Source organism: Podarcis liolepis (genome assembly GCF_965112155.1).
Source record: "Podarcis liolepis genome assembly, chromosome: 2".
NCBI lineage: Eukaryota > Metazoa > Chordata > Lepidosauria > Squamata > Lacertidae > Podarcis > Podarcis liolepis.
In genome coordinates this window covers 80,385,726-80,404,576 of record NC_139555.1, presented here as the reverse complement: position 1 = coordinate 80,404,576, position 18,851 = coordinate 80,385,726, and positions in this window count along the sequence as shown.

The window sequence follows — 18,851 nt, the reverse complement described above, 5'->3', positions numbered from 1 at the left end:
TATTGTTGGACTACAACTCCCCTCATTCCTGATGGGGAGTGAAGAGATTCAGAACCCAACAGCAACCACAGATTCCAGCCCAGGTGGCTCTTAAGAGTTTCTGTGTCAGGAGCCTGTCACAACGGCATACCAGTCCCTCAACTGCTGGGGAGGGGGATGTTGCCAGGAAAAAACAACAACTTGAGACCCACAATGAAATCAAGGTAGCGCATAAAGCAGAAAATGACAGTAGAAATGTTTGAAACGACAGTGTGAGGGTCGGCCATTTTCCTCTTGCTTTACTGTGTGGTAAATTAGCACGCTGAGAATGTAGCCGCTTGGTAAATTGGTCATCTGTATTGCCCATCTTAGTAGTGAGGGAAATCTCAGCAGTTACCCAAGCAATCATGGGAGTAGCAAGATTTTCCTCACCACTTGACGGGAAGCTGTCAACAATGAGGTTATCAAACGGTTACATGAACACAACGTTATTACTTAGTAAATTGCCATATGCTTTTACTCTGTGTCAGTGGAGGATTCATATTTATTCAGCAACAGTTTGGCCTCAAGCTAGGCTTACCCATGCAAGGTCCAGCAGTCATTCCGAGGAATCTTCAAACCATCTAAAGAAGCTGAATATTGGAAGATTCAGGGCAGACAAAAGTAGGAACTTCCTCACACAGTGTCAGACTATGGAATTTGCTCCCACAGGATGTAGTGACAGCAATTGGATTTCTTTAAAATGGCCACTAGTCGTGATGGCTATGCTCTACCTCCACAAAGCCACAAGTTGAGAGGGAAATGTTGTAATCATCTCCTGCTTGTGGGCTTCCCATAGGCATCTGGTTGGCCATATGAGAGCAGGATGCTGTGTGCTAGGTGGGCCTCTGGCCTGATCCAGCAACAGTATCCTGATGTTTTTATGCTCTTATGTTAAGAGATCCATGTGCTGGCGTAGTGGCAGAGTATCTCTCCGTCTGGTGTAATGGGAGTGTAGTATTGCTCTGTAAATGGCTGCGGGAGGGAAGTATTTAAAGAAGCACCACTTTGCTAGAAAAATAGCATGCTTTTATTGGATTACATAATAGTATTAAACCTTGAGAAAATGTTAGACAAGAAATTTTGCTGATGATATATATATGGTGGTCATGTGCTTCAAAAAGGTATAATATCTATTTTTACAGTCTTATTTCAGTAAAGTACAGATACTGTATGTATTTTCAGGTAGACATTTTGAAAACACTGTTGAATATGTGAAGGTGTAATTTGTTGCCTTTTCCTTAGTATATGCAGGGCTTTTAAAAAAAATAATTAATCCTGTTTGTTTTCAATTTAATCTTGCCAAGAATTTTGCCCGGTTGTCAAAATGTTTCCCTATCCGTCCCAGAAAACAGAACCATATATATTAAAATTTTTAGAGCAGTGGATAAAGAAAAAGAAGGTGTCAAAAAAAAAAATTATGTTAGGGTGTAGTAAAGTGCCTGGAATTATATTGCCTGCAGAACTATGGGAAACACTCAGGAGTCAGGGCTAACACATACCAACATGTGAATATAAGGCTATGGTATTGGCACTTAAAAGTATACCTCAAGCTACAAAAATGGACTTCTGTTTGTGGAACAGGAATTCCTCCCCTCATCCCACCCCCCAAATTGGCTCTGGGGGGAATGTGTGAACCCGCAGAACAGTGCATGGGTGGAGAAGGGGTGTGTATGATCCCAACAGGCAAGCTGCAATGTTTTTGCTCATGGAACAATCAGAAGAACGTGACTCTGAATTCCTCTCATTATATCTAAATGCAAATCATTTAAAATATGACTTTCTCCGGAGACTTGGTATTATAGACTTTCATTCTGACCTTATGCAGAGCAATAAAAAAACAGTGCACTGTGGAACAGGTGTTTTTTTTTTTTATAGTTGGTGATGTCACCGAGGATTAGGTCATTAGTACGGCCTGGTGATTTAGTTCACACAGCAGCAATTAAAATACATTATAAACTTCATATGACCTTCCCTGTGAACATTTACTCCATTTTCTCTACTGTCATCAGTGGTGGGGATTTTTTTTTTCCTTTTAAAGGAACTGTAATCCTAGTTGTTAATGAAACTGTCATTCTTCAGAGGATTGAGCACCGAGAAGACTGGTTGCTAGGCAAAGGCACAAATTAACTGTACGGATGTGTTTCCTGCATGACTCTGTAAATTTGAACTGAAGAAAGCCTGTGAATGAAACAGGAGATGTGTGTTTACATTGGAAAGCCAGATATAATGCTTTTTTTTTTTTAACAACACATACTGCAAATGTTGACATTGTATTTTATTTAAACTTTTTTTTCTGGGGGGGGGGGGTGGAAGGACAGAGTCCAGGAAACATGAAGCCTTAATTGGTTATTATCTCCTCATGTGGTTCTAATTACTGGGATGAGCCTGCCAGCCCCATTGTCAAATCTCCCTCCCACTTTCCCCACCCCCATCCAGACATCGGGTGGAAGGTTTGGAGAGAGAGAGGATCCTGCCCCCATCCTTGTAGGCTTCCTTGTGTAGGCATGGCTTCCAAATAGAGTGAGGCAATTGGGGTTTTAGTTGATTAATGAATAGCTTTTGCTGGATGTTGCCCTTGATATTTAAAAGTATTTGCTCATTTGCTATTTTCTGTTTCATTGATGTTGCTTTGTTTTTATGGGGTAATAAGTCCCCAGAGAGTGCCATTGAATGATAATTGATATCAGTTCGGATATACATTTTATGGTTTGCACATAATTCCGTATCAGGAACTCCTTACCCTTCTCTTCCAATTGTAGTTTTTCTTTTATAGCAGGGGTAGGCAACCTAAGGCCCATGGGCCGGATGCGGCCCAATCGCCTTCTCAATCCAGCCCACGGACTGTCCGGGAATCAGCGTGTTTTTACATGAGTAGAATGTGTCCTTTGATTTAATTATTATGTTCAGGTCCTTGATGCTTTAGTCAGCAAACCGACTGTGAATCTGACTGCTTAGGAAGCAAGGGAATTAATTCAATAAATACTCAGCAAGAGGACAGTTGAGAAGCTATCAAGTTGGTTCTGGGTGTCTGCAGAGTGAAGCTAAGTATCTCACTACTAGCAAGTGATACTTTGTCCTATATTCACTGAACCTGTGTGCCAAAACTTGTCCCGGAAGTCCTTACATGGATTTGATTTGTGGCCACTATTTTAGGTTTACACTTAAACCAGAGATTCTCGACCCTTCAGGGGATGGCAGGATTATCACTGATCAAATTCATCAATTTTGCTGATTAAATGAAATAGTTTTAATGGGATTTGGAATAAATGTGCAATTCATTGTTTCTGTTTTGAATTTTATTGTGTTATTATTTTCCTCAGTGGGTCATGCAAACCGCTATTCTGAATAAGGCTTTTCACAGAGAAGGGGTACTGGGGATGAGAACCAACCAAGCAGGCGGTGGCAACTGCTGATTTAAACTATCAAACTATTTTATTCTTTTCTGATGGCAGCCTACTATATGCCTCTTGCCTACCCATGCTTAGTAGTTTGCCCTCACCGTACAATTCTATTCTTATGGGGCACTTCAGCAAAAAAGACCTAGTTTTTTTCTGGCCCTGACATATGTTGAAGCAAAAGTAGAGCAAAAAGTGTGAGCTGAAATAGGAAGAACATCTGAAAAATGATTTCTGTTCAGAGCGAAGTTGAGTCCAATTATACCATTATATGGAAAGCTATGAAGACTGGTCGCTTCTGAGTATTTCCAGATCTGTAGTTTTCTGCAAAACAATTACATTTTGGTTCAACAAGTATCTAGGCAACGTTCCCTGTTGGAATCTCAGTTGTACAGCCAACAATGACCATTATTTCCAGGATTTACAATACCTTATTTTTCAGTTGGATTGACAATATCTATGTTTCAATCAGAAACTACTTTTTGTCCTGATGAAAAAGGAATGAAATGCTTCCTTACCTTTTTAGCCCCAGTTTATCAGGCTCAGGACAGGCCAAGTGGCAACAGAGAGGTATGGTTTGGGGACTCAGAAGGAAAACCCAGGGCCTGACTCCCAGCACTTGCTAAGCCAAGTTATTCACCTCACTACCTTGGCTAATGGTAAGGCTGGTCCTGTTCTTTGGCACTGCAATCTGCTCATTTGACTAAACCCCAGCTATAGGAACTCCATCCCAAAGGAAATCAAGCAGTTCCGCTGTACACCTGCATTCAGGAAACATCTAAAGGTCTTTTTATTTATCCAGGCAGGTGGCAGGCAGTTTTATGGAGGGTTTTTTTACACTGTTGGTTTCAGCTGCTGCCTGTAGTACAGTGGTACCTCGGGTTACTGACGCTTCAGGTTACAGACTCTGCTAACCCAGAAATAGTACCTCGGGTTAAGAACTTTACCTCAGGATGAGAACAGAAATCATGCGGCGGCGGTGCGGCGGCAGCAGGAGGCCCCATTAGCTAAAGTGGTGCTTCAGGTTAAGAACATTTTCAGCTTAAGAATGGACCTCCAGAATGAATTAAGTTCTTAACCTGAGGTACCACTGTTTATTATAGTGTTGCTCTGAATTTTTTTAACGTAATTTTATTATTATGAACCACTTTGGGAAGGTCGAACAGGTTACACACTTGAAATAATAAACAAAGAAAGATTCCATGCATTTTTGGTTAAAGCATAGGATTATTCTGAAAAGTTTTGTGTTGCTTTTCTCCGGCCTCCACTTCCGGTTTTTAATCTTGTTCAGATTTTGCTTACAGAGGTGCTTTTGTGTGTGTGTTTTTAACTGCAACCTGTATGCTTCTTTGGCTTTCTTTTCCTTTTCATTCCTAAGCAGTCCAAAACATGTTACTAATAAACTCAAAAAAAAAAAAAAATCACTTCCATCCATAGCTGATATCAGCTGACTTTAGTACAATAGGATAATGAGGAAATGGAAATGAGCTTTGTGGCTAATCCTTTATTCCATACAAAAGAATGTCTGCAGTGGCCTGCAGGGCCGTATTGAATTGGGATCACTGAAGATGAACTGAAAGAGGAATAAAAATGTAACCAAAGGAGAAATGACAGGCATGCCATCATCTCCAGACAATTTCATGGACAGATTTCTCATGTTAAGTTGCTTAGAACCAACAAAAAGGTTCAGCGACAGTTGGCTAAAAGCATTCTTCCTCAGAGGAGAAAGGTTTAATGAGGGGTGCAATTTTCACATATGTATGTTTTCAAAGAAGCAGACCTACAGTTCCATCACGTATTTGAATTGGTTCTTAGGTTTTTGGGAAGAGTGACTTCAATCCACAGAATGTTGGTATCATCCCCTTTCTATTGAAATTTATGGGACCTAAATTGCTCATCAGTATGTTGACCTGTTGCTTTCAATAGGAGTCAGGTGATGGTACCATATTCTTTCTATAATAATCAGGGGACATTTTTAATCCTATCAGAATAATCAGGGTGTATGGGGTCTTAAGGGAGGGGTAGTACCTCTGGTGGGGGATACATCGTGCTCTTTTTGGGGTAGTCTGTCTGCTTTTGATCCCCACCCTACACTCAGCTCTCACCTGTGGCTCCTAGAAGCTGTCAGCATGTGCCAGTGGCCACACCCTGTGAATGGCTTAGTTGGCTGGCTAAATCGGGTGAAGGTATCCGATGGGTCTCAAGCCCTTGGTAAGTTAGGGACTTCCCTTTCATGCAAAGACAGGCTCCGGCAGAATGAGCAAATGAAAGCAGTAGTAGGTCCAGTGGTCAAGAAGGCGGTTTCTGCACATGCTGGAGAGGGAATTATGGGGCAGATGGGGCTCACCAACCTGGGAAGGTAGTCCATCTAGTAGAAGGAAAACTCTGATCCTAAACCTCCACTGCCTTGCAGAAAATCTTCAGGAGAAGAAAAGGTTAAGAAGAGAAGAAGAAGAGTTTGGATTTGATATCCCGCTTTATCACTACCCGAAGGAGTCTCAAAGTGGCTAACATTCTCCTTTCCCTTCCTCCCCCACAACAAACACTCTGTGAGGTGAGTGGGGCTGAGAGACCTCAAAGAAGTGTGACTGGCCCAAGGTCACCCAGCAGCTGCATGTGGAGGAGCGGAGACGAGAACCCAGTTCCCCAGATTACGAGTCTACCTCTCCTAACCACTACACCACACTGTTTACTCACTGGAGTAAACCCTGCACAAATCCGGAGTGGAGTCCCTAAGACGGTTGACTAGCACCTTGTATGCCACCTTCTGTCAACTCCTGCAGCCAAGCTGGTGCCAAATGTATTCCTCTGCTTTCCTTTGGACCACATCAGTGAGGGTGAGAGTGGGGCAGCCCAGGACCTCCATACACACTGCCCAGGCTTGCGCCCCAGAGAGGCCATTTTGGTGTTGCTGACACAGTGGTTTGACTTCACCTGCAGAGACCAACTCCACTGTCTCTCAAGACAAATGGATGCCAACAAGAACAGCTTTAGAAAACAGGTTGCCAAACTTTTGGGCGCCCACTTGCAAGTCAGAGAAACTGTTGTGTGTACCCCACAACCAAGTTCACACCACAACCTATTCAATTGGCCAAACAGAATGCATCCTTGGAGCCTAATTTTGGAGATGAGAGAAGACACTGCGGGACCACCTGTCACTGGCATCCCTTGTCCTAGAAAAAGCACATACAGCTAGTACAATGCACACATTCACAAAATGCGTTTGTTACAAATGCTGCATTTGCGTCTGACATATTTCAGTCAGCATTACATTATTTGTGGGGAAGTCACCGTACATCTGGAAAATGCTATATTCTAGAAAAATGTGCATATCTGACAGCAGTGCTCGCTCTCTCTCCCGGATGTTTTAAGTAACAATAAGTTTTTAAAAATATATTTACATAGTTTGGGAGCTGCTTTTGTCTTTTCATGATGTATTCTCAGAAAGTCTAACACAGGCTTCCTCAACCTCAGCCCTCCAGATGTTTTGAGACTACAATTCCCATCATCCCTGACCACTGGTCCTGGTAGCTAGGGATCATGGGAGTTGTAGGATAAAAACATCTGGAGGGCCAAGGTTGAGGAAGCCTGGTCTAACATCAGAGGAACTGATTAGGAGCTCCAGGTGACACAACATTTCATTTTGAAACAAATGCAAATAGCATTGTTTTTATTGAACAAGGAACAAGGAACTGAAGGAGGTGCAGGCTTTGAAGACAAAATTAAAATCTGCTGTTTATTCCAAGAATTTGAAGAGAGGTGGATTATGCAGCAGAAGGGTATGCTGCCCAAATAAACAGAGTCAGGATAAACCGCTTGAGTTTCTTGGGCCTTTAGAAGTAAATATTGGCATTGGCAAAGCAGGCATGATATAATTTTCTTAGAATGAAGAGAACAGGGATTGGAATGCGAAAAAGACAACAGTTCTTAATAGCATCTCCCCCCCCCCCTTATTTATTTGTTCAAAGAATTGAAGAAGATATCAGGTTGGTAATCACAATCTGTTTTTCTAGCAATGGCAACAAAGAGCAAGGAAAATCCCTCTCAAAATAGCATTTCTGTACAATAGAATTTCTGTTCAGGGAATAGGACCAGTGCTGGATGGGGTCTCATTTCCTCATGAAGGTTTAAGTTTGTAGCTTGGAGGTACTTGTCAATCCTGCAACAGTTAAGCCTTACTTGAGCCATCAAACTCCTGCTGCAATGGTCAATATAGTCACACAGCCACGCTAGAAAAGATGGTCTGTCAATAATCTGACTTTGTATTTTATTCATCTCTTGTCTAGATAGCTGTAATCAGAACCTCTTTAAAGATGCTTATCTATCACCCAGCTGTCAGTATTTAAAACCCTGATCGATGACAGCACTAAAATTTTCCTGGTGTTTTTAAACATTTAAATTGCAGGAGGATCTTTTTCACAGTAGAAAAAGCTTGTCTTGCAGCTGGAGGGGGGGGGGGGAGGATCAGTCTATCAAATTCACATTTTCCAAAACAATCTGAAAACCACGATAACCAAAACACAGACATCCTTCAAAATTTGAACTTATTTGAATTTTGCATGGCAGTTCCCCAACCATTTTTTTTTTAAAAATGAATATATTTGGGGAAAGTGTGCATAAAAAGGAATATATATTCGTGAAAATTAAATACAAAAATGTTAGGTGAAATTGCTTGCAAAAATGTGTACGTTAGTCAAAACTGCATACATAAATGTGCTTTTCAGGAAAAATCTCCACTAAAAGGTGATGAAAACTTTTTTTTAAAAAAAAATACAAATTGCTGCAGTAAGGCAGATAATGGAATTTACGACTGGAAAACAGGGAAATGGAGAGAACTGAAATTGACAGATCTTTCCATTCCTACTTGCATATAAATTCGGTCTCCGTTGTTGGAACATGTGTGGATAAATATAAGCAGAAATATGCTAAGCTGCAGTGAGGTTCATACTGTTTTCCTGTATTAAACTCCCAAGATGGTTGGATCCTTAAGCATGAAAAGCAGCCGAACAGGCATGGCCTGCACTTCATTAGACACTGTGAAGAGTGAATGCTGACCTGTATTGTCTTATCATGGATCCAACCCCAGCACAGGCTGATGCGTGAACAGAGACAGACAAACAGCACACCTCTTCAAACAGACTTATAATGAAAGACAAAATGAATTTGGCAGTAAATATTTATTCATTTTAAATGCTTTTATCACACTGTTGAAAGCATGGGTAGCCAAACTAAGGCCCGGGGGCCAGATCTGGCCCAATCGCCTTCTAAATCAGGCCTGCAGACGGTCCAGGAATCAGCGTTTTTTTACATGAGTAGAATGTGCCCTTTTATTTAAAATGCATCTCTGGGTTATTTGTGGGGCCTGCCTGGTGTTTTTACATGAGTAGAATGTGTGCTTTTATTTAAAATGCATCTCTGGGTTATTTGTGGGGCATAGGAATTCGTTCACCCCCCCAAATATAGTCCAGCCCCCCACAAGGTCTGAGGGACAGTGGACCGGCTCCCTGCTGAAAAAGTTTCCTGACCCCTGGTTTAAAGTGTGTGTGGGGGGGGGGGGGCGGGAACTGTTGTATTGTATTTTAGTAACTTTATCCATATCTTTATTATACGTTCAGATCTTTTGTGGGATGAGTGTTGCATTTATTCTTGTATACACTTTAGCACTTACATGCATTTCTCTCTCTCATCCAATTGAGAGTCTTAAGACTAATTTTGCAGGCTTGGATTTGCATAGCCACCTTTTGTGTCTGTCTAGCATAAAAAAGACAGATCCACTGAGGGCAAGGTTCCTTGCCAGCATTCTGAATTGCCTTTGTGATGACACCATGTAGCCAATCAGATCTGGCTATGTAGAAACATCATGAAGCTAATTCAGACAGTGACACAAACTACTGCCATTTTTTTAATTTCACCAATCCACCAAAACTGGGGTGAACAAATTGGGAGGGGTATTAGGGAGTTAATGAATGGTGCCCTCATTTCATGTCAGTCTTACTTTTCCCCAATCTGCTTTTTTGAAATAAAATGAAATAAAACATCTGTTTAGGAATCTTGGAGGTTATTTTTAAACAAGAAACTCAGAAATTTGTGATGGTACAGGCTGTGCAGAAGGGCCACACTGAACACAATTCTTCATGAACTGACTACTTGAAATTTTTCAACCTGTAGGAATATGAGCACAGCTGTGATTATGGGATCACTGAACATACACTGTTTGCAGAACGATACAGAACAATACAGAAGAGTGGTCAGTACATAAGCATTGGCAGGGAATTCCTTCTCTGTAACATATTTAGCACGATTATTAATTCAGCCTTGTGTACGCCCTGGACAAGAGAGAAGTAAGAATGGGCGTATTTCTTCCTCCAGAGTTTCTGCTTTGTGGCGGTAGTGTTAAGCCTGATGCGAAGCTCCCTCCTTTGCACAAGATTATATTTTAATACTAACGAAGCAAGTCAGAGTTGCCTTTTTATGCCCTATGTGCCTAGGCAGGTGGTATGGACTTAGGAGAGGGAACTGATGAATAATTCACCACAACAGAAATCCTGCCTCCATTCCTGACTGTGGGATGTTTGAACAGACTGTGATTTATTTGTCTAGATGTTATCTGCTCATCTATCTCAGCTATGTGATCTCAGCAAAGCCATTATCCTTCAGCCAGCCACAGTCTCCCAGCAGCTACATGGAAATGGCAATATAGTGTGTATCCCACACAACCGTTCTCAGGCAATGCAAATGAATCATTTTGAACACATCTCTGGAACGTCTTGGTGGGTGAGGATCAGCTGTCTAGGCTGATCAAGAATTTTCAGAAAGCTTTGAATGACCCGTTTTACTGGAACTAATGCTTTTTATGCTGTGCACCATTCTTTTTAATCTAACCACTTCCCTGGTTTCCTTACTTTATTGCCCTGTATGTGTTTTTAGAAGTACGCCCCACTCTATTCAGTGTGTTTAGGATTGCAGCCTTGATGTCAAGTATGTAAAACTTTCTATGATTCTACCTGGAAGGAAATTGCCAGGGGTCCCTAGCATAAACCAGGAGCAGGGGAAAGCAGAGGACCCAAAGGTAACCTCTAAGACAATACCCCAAGAGAATAACACACAGGGAAGCTGACAAATTGAAGGACATTATCCGCCCCAGCGGGGCTCATTCCCCAACTCTGTATGATCCACAGCCACCAATGGATCATGAAGAACAGCAAGAGCAATGAGCCTCAGTCAGCACTCACATGGCAATATAAGGCACCCCCTTGTTAGTGTCTTGCTTGGGAGGAGGAACCAGGGAGGACAGGGCAGCGTTTCCTCAGTTACTTCCTGGAAGCTGCTAATACAACAGCATTCATAGACCTGCTCTTAGCCTAGCAGCTGTCTGGACAGCTCCTCTCTTGCTCAGCACTAGACTCTTGGACTGCTGACATGTCTGGAGAGCTCCCCTGCCTAGTTCAGAAGTCTGGCATGGGAAACCATGGTGAGTGGAAAACAGACGTGGTGATTTTACAAGAAAGGTAACCAGTGGGGAACGTACAACATTCATCTCCTCAAAATGTCCAACTCCTGTGGCTGTATTTCTTTGGGGGGCGGGGAGGAAATGAAACAACTTTATTCTATACATTTGGCTAAATTGTCTAGCAGTGAAATGAATGACTACTGCAGGCAGGGCCTTTTCAGTGGTGGTACCAAAACTCTGAGACTCCTCTAATAGAGATGTTTTCCCCCTGGTGGTGTTTAGATGCCTGACAATGGCTGCTTTGTTTCCAAGGGCTTTGGGAATCCTCTGACTGTGTTATAGGCTGGCTGTTGGTCTCGGAGAATGCTCTGTAGATCTCTGTGTTGGTCTCAGTTTTATGGATGTATTTAATTTTTTACTGTTGTGCTCTGACTTTTCTGTTGCATAATCTGTTTCATTGTATAGCCATAGTGTATATTTTAATTTGTTGTAAAACAAATAATAAAACTGGCTTTTCCCACTAGAACGAAATCTTGTCCAAGTTGATTGTCAGAGGAAGGCTATGAAAGGGGATGTTGCAAGGCTCATCTGTCCGGCTTTTAACCAGCCAAACCAGTTTCCTCCCCCACCCCTCTCTTTTTTCTGTCACTCAGCCATTTTATTTTTAGATTAGCTTCAATGTTAGTTGAAGGGCAGTGTATAAAATTGTACACATTGAAATATATTAACATGGAAAAGAAAAATGGCCAGTTTTCTTTCTCTGTGAATTTTAGCAATCTGCAGAGTTTCTGACAGGTCTTCCTTTGGCATCCAGAATGCAGAGGCAAATGTCAAGACCTCAGACCCTCCAAATCTCCCTATTTTCCAGGGACAGTCCTGGATTTACAGAAGCCACCCCAGTTTCTGATTTGATCCTGGAATGTCCCACTTTTCCTTAGGATATCCCTATTTTCATCAGAGAAATACTGGAGGATATGGACCCCCCAAGCCAAGGAGATAAGTAACTATACAACCTTTAGAAGACATCTGAAGGCAGCTTTGTATAGGGAAGTTTTTAAAAAATGTTTAATGTTTTATTATGTTTTTATAAGTGTTGGAAGCTGCCCAGAGTGGTGGTGGTGGTGGTGGTCTTCTTCTTCTTCTTCTTCTTCTTCTTCTTCTTCTTCTTCTTCTTCTTCATAAATATGACAACTCTATTTTCATCAGAGAAGTGTTGGAGGGTCTGACCTGCCATGGCTAATGCTGACTTCCTTTTGGAAAAACACTACAACAAAGGGAAGTTCTGGGCCAGGTGGATGCAGCTGCCATTATAATCAATATATTTGGGCCCTGCTGGTTTTTGGAGTCAGCTTCCAGAGGCATTATGGGTAATGTAGATGGGAACCCTCTGGCCCTCCAGATCTTGTTAGACTCCCAAGTCCCATCAGCCTCAGCCAGGATGACCAATGGTGAGGGATGCTGGGACTTGGAGTCCAGCAGCCTTGGAAGGGCCTCAGGTTCACCATCCCTGTTGTAGATAGGGGTGCTGGTGAGCGCCTTGCCCATTTACTTTTCTTTACAGCACCAAGCTGGGAGAAGACCACACAGTCATCACTGCTCATCCATCCTGCTGTCTGGTGCGCACCCACCCACCCCTCTTTCTCCTTTGGAAAGCTTGGGATGTGTGTGGCTGGAGATGGCAACTTTCCTAGGGCCTTACAAACTTGGCATCCCCTTCCAGAATTGTAAAGAAATGAACTGAAATCAGGTTCAGGCCTGCCACTAGGAAGAGTGAAGCAGCTGATCTGGGGTGTCATGAAAGGGCTGCAGATTGTCTGTTACTTATTACTGTAAATTTCTTGCCAGTGTGTGGTGCTTGTAGATTTTTTGGTTGGTTGGTTGTTTTGGTTTTAGGTGCCAAAATAATGTGGCCAGCCAGCAAACTGCATTGGGCTAGGCCTGAGCCTAGAATTATATTTAGGGTGGATACAAGCCTACTATTTTAACATACCTTTCTCTGGGATTGCCTTGGCAAGGAAGAGCAGGTAGTAACTATTTAAAATACATAAATTTCCAAGAAATAATAATCACAGCCCATAATAATCACAGGCGTTTATCTCTGCATGCTACAGTATATATTGCAGGGCCAGGGTACCATTAAGGTTTGGAGAATGTCCATTGGGTACCACTGTTACCTTAGAATATGTTCAGGCTGGGTTTTTTTGTATATGTCCATTTGTGTGAACCAGTGTGGTTAGAGGGTTAGACTAGGACCTAAGAGATTGGGGTTCAAATCTCCACTTTGGCCATGAAGCTCACTGGTTGACCTTGGGCCAGTCACTGCCTCTCTCACCTTATTATTAGATCACAGGCTTGTTGTGGAGATTAAATGGGGGGAGGGACCATGTATGCCTCCTTGAGCTCCTAGATAAATAAATAAAATAACATACCCAGAGATAAGTTCCACTGAGCAAAGCAATACTTTTTTTCTGAATAAGCATAATAAAGGATTGCATATACATCCCCACATGACATGGATTAACACAGAGAATAGAGGGAGGACAAAGCTTTAGTTTAGTAAGTACCTATTCATGTTATATTATTTCATTTTATCTCATGCACAAGCAGAGCGACGCAGTGGCGTTTGTGATACCCTGAGCACGTTTCAGACCACAAGTGTTGTCCAAACCAACACTCTTTTGCACAATTACTAAAAAAAGAAGCCAGTCTGTGAAGGAAGAAATAAGAGGATACACATAAACTAGATTAATTGGCTCAACGCCTACCACACTGAAGGGCTCGAGACAATCGGATTTTCTTCCAGATAATCCTTCGTTAGATCATTAGAGCTTAAATGGAAACCTCATGTGTTCATAAGATGGACTCTCCCTTTATGCTAACGCTCTGAACCCTGAGAAGCTGCTGTAACACAGAGAGCACAGTCTGCAGCTTTCACAAGCGGAGAGAATTTGCTGGCACGGTCCTCAATTATGTCATTTTGCCAGTGACAAATTATTGCTGACAAATTATTGCTTCCTGAATAAACCGAGAAGAATGAGGGAAGGGGTTTGGTCAGATCCCTTCATCTGGCTGCGGTTCAAGTCAGCAAACAGAGGAGAAAAGAAGCTTGCTCTTTCCTATGCACCCCCCACTCTCCCTACCCCATCATCATGGTTCATATGCCAGACATGGTTCATATGACAGCTAGGCTGTATTTAGACAAGACAGCACAAATACAGCATGGTAAGAAGGCAAATACTGCATCAATCCAAAGTCAGGGGTGAGGTGAGGAATCTCATTGTTTATTTACTGCCCACTTTCTTCTGAGGAGCTGAAGGCAGCACACAAGGTCTTCCACCCACCGCTTCCTAGCCTCGTAACAATCTTGTGTGATTAATCCGAGGTCACATGCACTGTGAGCTTTGCAGTGAATGGAGCTTTGAACCTGCTTTTTTTCACGACATGCATTCTAGTGCCACTTTAAACAGTCCCCAAAGAATTATGGGAACTGTAGTTTGCTATGGGTCCTGAGACTTGTTAGGAGACCCCTATTCCCCTCACAGACCTACAGTTCCCAGAGTTTCCCATGAAGAGGGACTGGCTGTTAAACCATTCTGGGAATTGTAACTGTGGGAAGGGAATAGGGGTCTTCTGACACCTCTCAGCACCCATAGCGAACTATAGCTCCCTCAGTGGGAGTGGGGGCAATTTGATCCTGGTGCCTCACAATGCAGCTTGTTCTTCCCTCCACACACTGGGCATTTGCAGTGGGGGGAATCAGGCTCAGGCAAACCCCACTCTCAATATACCCTTGAGTGAAGACGCCATTGTGCTCTGGCCCTCAAACCGGTTCTGGGTACATTGCCCAGGCCTAATAGTGATCCAATTGAAATCCATGAGCCTTAAGCACAAGTGGTAACCTATGAGAGGTTTTAAAAACCCACTTACAATTCCAGAATCAGGACTATGTGGTTGTGTGCTTGAGTATTTTCGCGTGCTCATACCTGTGAATGGAACTCACCAGTCTGAATGAAAGCCGTCAATTTTGTGTATCCCCCACCCACTTACCCATACCTCGCTTTTTTATACTTCTATATTTTGAACTTGGGACTTTCTACTTCAAGTACAAGTTAGTGCCAGAAGCTACCATTTAATTATTAGACCAGGGATAGCTGAGAACTGCGACACCTTCCAGTGAAAGCTGCCAACAGTCCTTTGCATCCCCTGTTATTAAGATTAATAATTCATTAAATAGCAAGGAATGAAATGGAACTAGGCAACAATTCATCTCACCATTTATTTAACTAATCTGGCCTTGTTGGTTTGAGCAGAGAAGGGGGGGGGAAAGCCTTATTAAAAACCAACGCGTTGCCATCGTCCTTCTTTTAATAATTTTTTTTTAAAAAAAGACAACCGGTTTAAAATCAATAACCTTTAGCACAGCTTAATTCGCTCGTGATACAATGCTTGGCAAATGTTGCTGCTGATGGAAGCAATGGCAGCCCTGAGGCAGCAAAAGGAACATTTCAGCCTTTTTGCTTCAGAGAAGGAAAATGGGGGCAAGCATTGCTTTTTATTTTATTTTATTTTATTTTATTTTTACCAAACCTAAGGTCTGTATTACACATTACATGTAAGGACATGTAACGAAACAGCCAATGTAGATTGTGAAAGGCTGTGCCTACTGGAGACAATCAAAAAGTGAGTGGCAGGGGGCATAGCCTTGTCTTCAATCAGCATTTTGCGACCCCAAATCTCTCTCTCTCCCTCTCCCTCTCCCTCTCCCTCTCCCTCTCCCTCTCTCTCTCTCTCTCTCTCTCACACACACACACACACACACAGTGTACCGTTTTTGTCTTCTGTTATATTCTTAAAGTATGCAGAATTATTTCACATGCATTTAACATCCCAGGGGAAACTGGTGGTAAGATTTCTCACTCAATTCTCATTCCACACACCACTCTCCCTTCATGGCTCTTGCATCTTATGAGAACAAGAAACAGTGGGGAAGTGAAGATCCAGGAGGCCTGATGTGCTACAATCTGTTGGGGGCAGGGAATGTCCTGTTTTGCCACCTGAGGCAAAATGGGAAAATGCCACTACCCTGTCCCGCCCCCTGTGAAGCCTACCATACCTGGGTTGTGTGGCAGTGCCTGGAAAGTGGTGGTGGCAGTGGGTTCTGGTGAGATCTCGTGAGATTTCTGTAAGATCTCACAGGAAACTGGCACTGCTTCTCCACTGGTGGCAGAGGCAGCTGAGCAGGCAGGAAGTCCATTGCATGAGCAGAATGGCAGAACTGGATACAACCTTAGGTATTGTTAAACAAACAAACAAACAAACAAACAAACAAAACAAACAAACAAACAACTGACAAGGGACCCAAAGATGTTCTTTTTCTTTCTGCATCTCTCTTCTGCAAGGAACTCTGCACGTGCTCTGGAACCCAAGATTCTACCCAAGCAGCTAACAATGTAGCAAGCTAGGCTAGACTGATTTTCTTTGCAAACCCAAGCGTGTGAAAGGAATGGTTGACTTTCCTTTCCCCTCTTTCCCCTAATAAAATTCTTTTATGTTTTGACATTTCACTTCTTTGGTTTCCAAAGGCAATTTTCTGGGATTTCTCACTAAAATCTTTACCCATGTACTGACTGCATGGTCATTAATGCTATCCCTTGAGATGTGAGGAGGAATGTTTTACAAGGTTTTATAAGTTCTGTGTCCACTGGGTTTGGGAAACAAAAAATCCAAAGCTTCTTTCTCTTGTTTATTCCTTTAGTGCTGGGTTGCAGGAAAGGGGTCCTGGGAAATAGGACTCAGACATAGGAGCCAACTCGTAGGGGCTGAGGGGTCTTCACACACATATCCCAATAAAATTTGAGGGGGCAAGCCCAAAGGTAGCCATTTTGGCCTCAAAAGTCACCCACGATGCCCCATTCCCATGTAACCAATGATGGAAAGCACAGATCATATGGCCTGAGAAGGAAGGGAAAGGGACCAAATTTAACTGCTATTTCCTTTGATCCTTGTTCTAATTCTTTACAACCAGAGCTAAATTTAGAATTATGTTTTTACCAGAGCTGACTTGGTTGGCTGCAATCCAGGGAGGCATGTATGTTCCATCTGCATAAGTAACAGGAGTTTTTTTTCTGAAAGTTTCCCCTGCATCTGCCTCCCAGGAACAACACCCCACGGTTGTTGTTGTTTTTAACTCCCCCAAACTTAAAGTGAAGATAGCTCTTCGCAGCGTTCACACTTTATCTCCAAGCTGTTTTTTTAAACATACTGTAGGCTGGAGTTTCTTTTATTAGTTCAGATGCCTAAAAGAAAGAGAAAGAACTTTTATTTTTTTAATGCAATATACAATCCAAAATCTCTCTTGCAGCCGCCACAGCCATGTATTTATTATTGAAATGAATCCAAATTATTGAAATGATTCCAAATAGAAGGAAGCCTCATTTGGGTGGTTCTGAGGGAGGCAGCTGCTCCGAGCAGAGGTGTTTGGTGGAGCAGCAGATGGTGTGCATATGATCTTTTAGACTGCAGCCTTTAGCTATATGCGGAATGAGGGCTTCTCTTTTATCTCTCGCATTTATATCCTTCCCTTCCTCCGCTGGTGTACACAGAGTTCCCTCTTTTTGCCTTCCCAATTAACGCAGGAGGCCGCTTTAGCCAAAGGCCACCCACTGAGGTTTGTGCCTGTGAGAAGCCGTGGTTTCAGCCTGGGCTCGCTCACATTCAAGGCTGGCAGTCTGGTCACCGTGTCCCACACAGTGGCTCTCTTCAATGGTCAGGTGACTTTGGCTGACTGGAATTCTGGTTTTCAAAGGCTTTCTTAATTCTCAGGCCCTCGGTGTCATAGGCCAGCGACTTTAATAGTCCATAAAAAGGAGAATACATCTTGCCTACTGCAATCATGTGTTTTAAAAGAACCACTTCATTCCACCTCAGCAAATGCCATTTTGCCAGCAGCAAATACCTTTAGCGTGAACTTCTAAATTACCCCTCTCGTTATTAGAAGCTGATCAAAGGACTATGTGAACTCTTGCACCGTGCTCAGGCTATTTATTTCCTCTTATTTATTAAAAAGGATTTATCACCTGTTCTCCACTAAGTAAACGATAACAGGGTGAGGTCCATTAAAACGAACAGAACTTATTCACAGTTCAGACAGCAGCGTATAGAAGAATGCAGGCCTCAACCACAAGTCTGGGTGTAAAGATGTTTCTTTGGCTAGCTTAGCAAAGGTTCACTGACTGTTTGTTGGAGGGAAGGGCATTCCAAGGACAGGGCACTGCCACAAGCCCTCTCCCAGATTGCCACATGACGAATATTATTCAGCTGCCAAGCAACCCAGGGGGGCATATCTTTAGCAGGTTATGGCTACACTTTGTGTGTGTGTGTGTGTGTGTTTGTCTATAAAACCACTTGGAAAAGGAAGCTTAACAAAGAAAGAACATGAGAAGCCCTGGCCTTTGACGCATCAAATGCATGTTTTCAGGACCTGCCCTATTTCCATGATTGTAATGTGTTCTAAATTGTTTTAGGATTTTAAATTGTTGCAACCTGCCCTGGGAACTTAGCGTGAAGGGTAGGTAAGAAATCAAATAAATGATAATAATATGTAAGTTCTATCATTAATACAGTGGTGCCTCGCAAGACGAAAAGAATCCATTCTGTGATTCTCTTTGTCTAGTGTTTTTTTCGTCTTGCAAAGCAAGCCCATTGGCGGATTAGCGGATTAGCGCTATTAGCGCTATTAGCGGCTTTTAGTGGCTTATCTGCTGATCGGATCAGCTGATAAGCGGATTAGCGGCTTAGAAAAAGGGGGGGGGAGGAAAAAAACCCAGCAGGAACTCGCAAGACATTGTCGTCTTGCGAAGCAAGCCCATAGGAAATTCGTTTTGCGAAGCACCTCCAAAACGGAAAACTCTTTCGTCTAGCGAGTTTTCCATCTTGCGAGGCATTCGTCTTGCGGGGCACCACTGTAATAACCACAACGATAATAA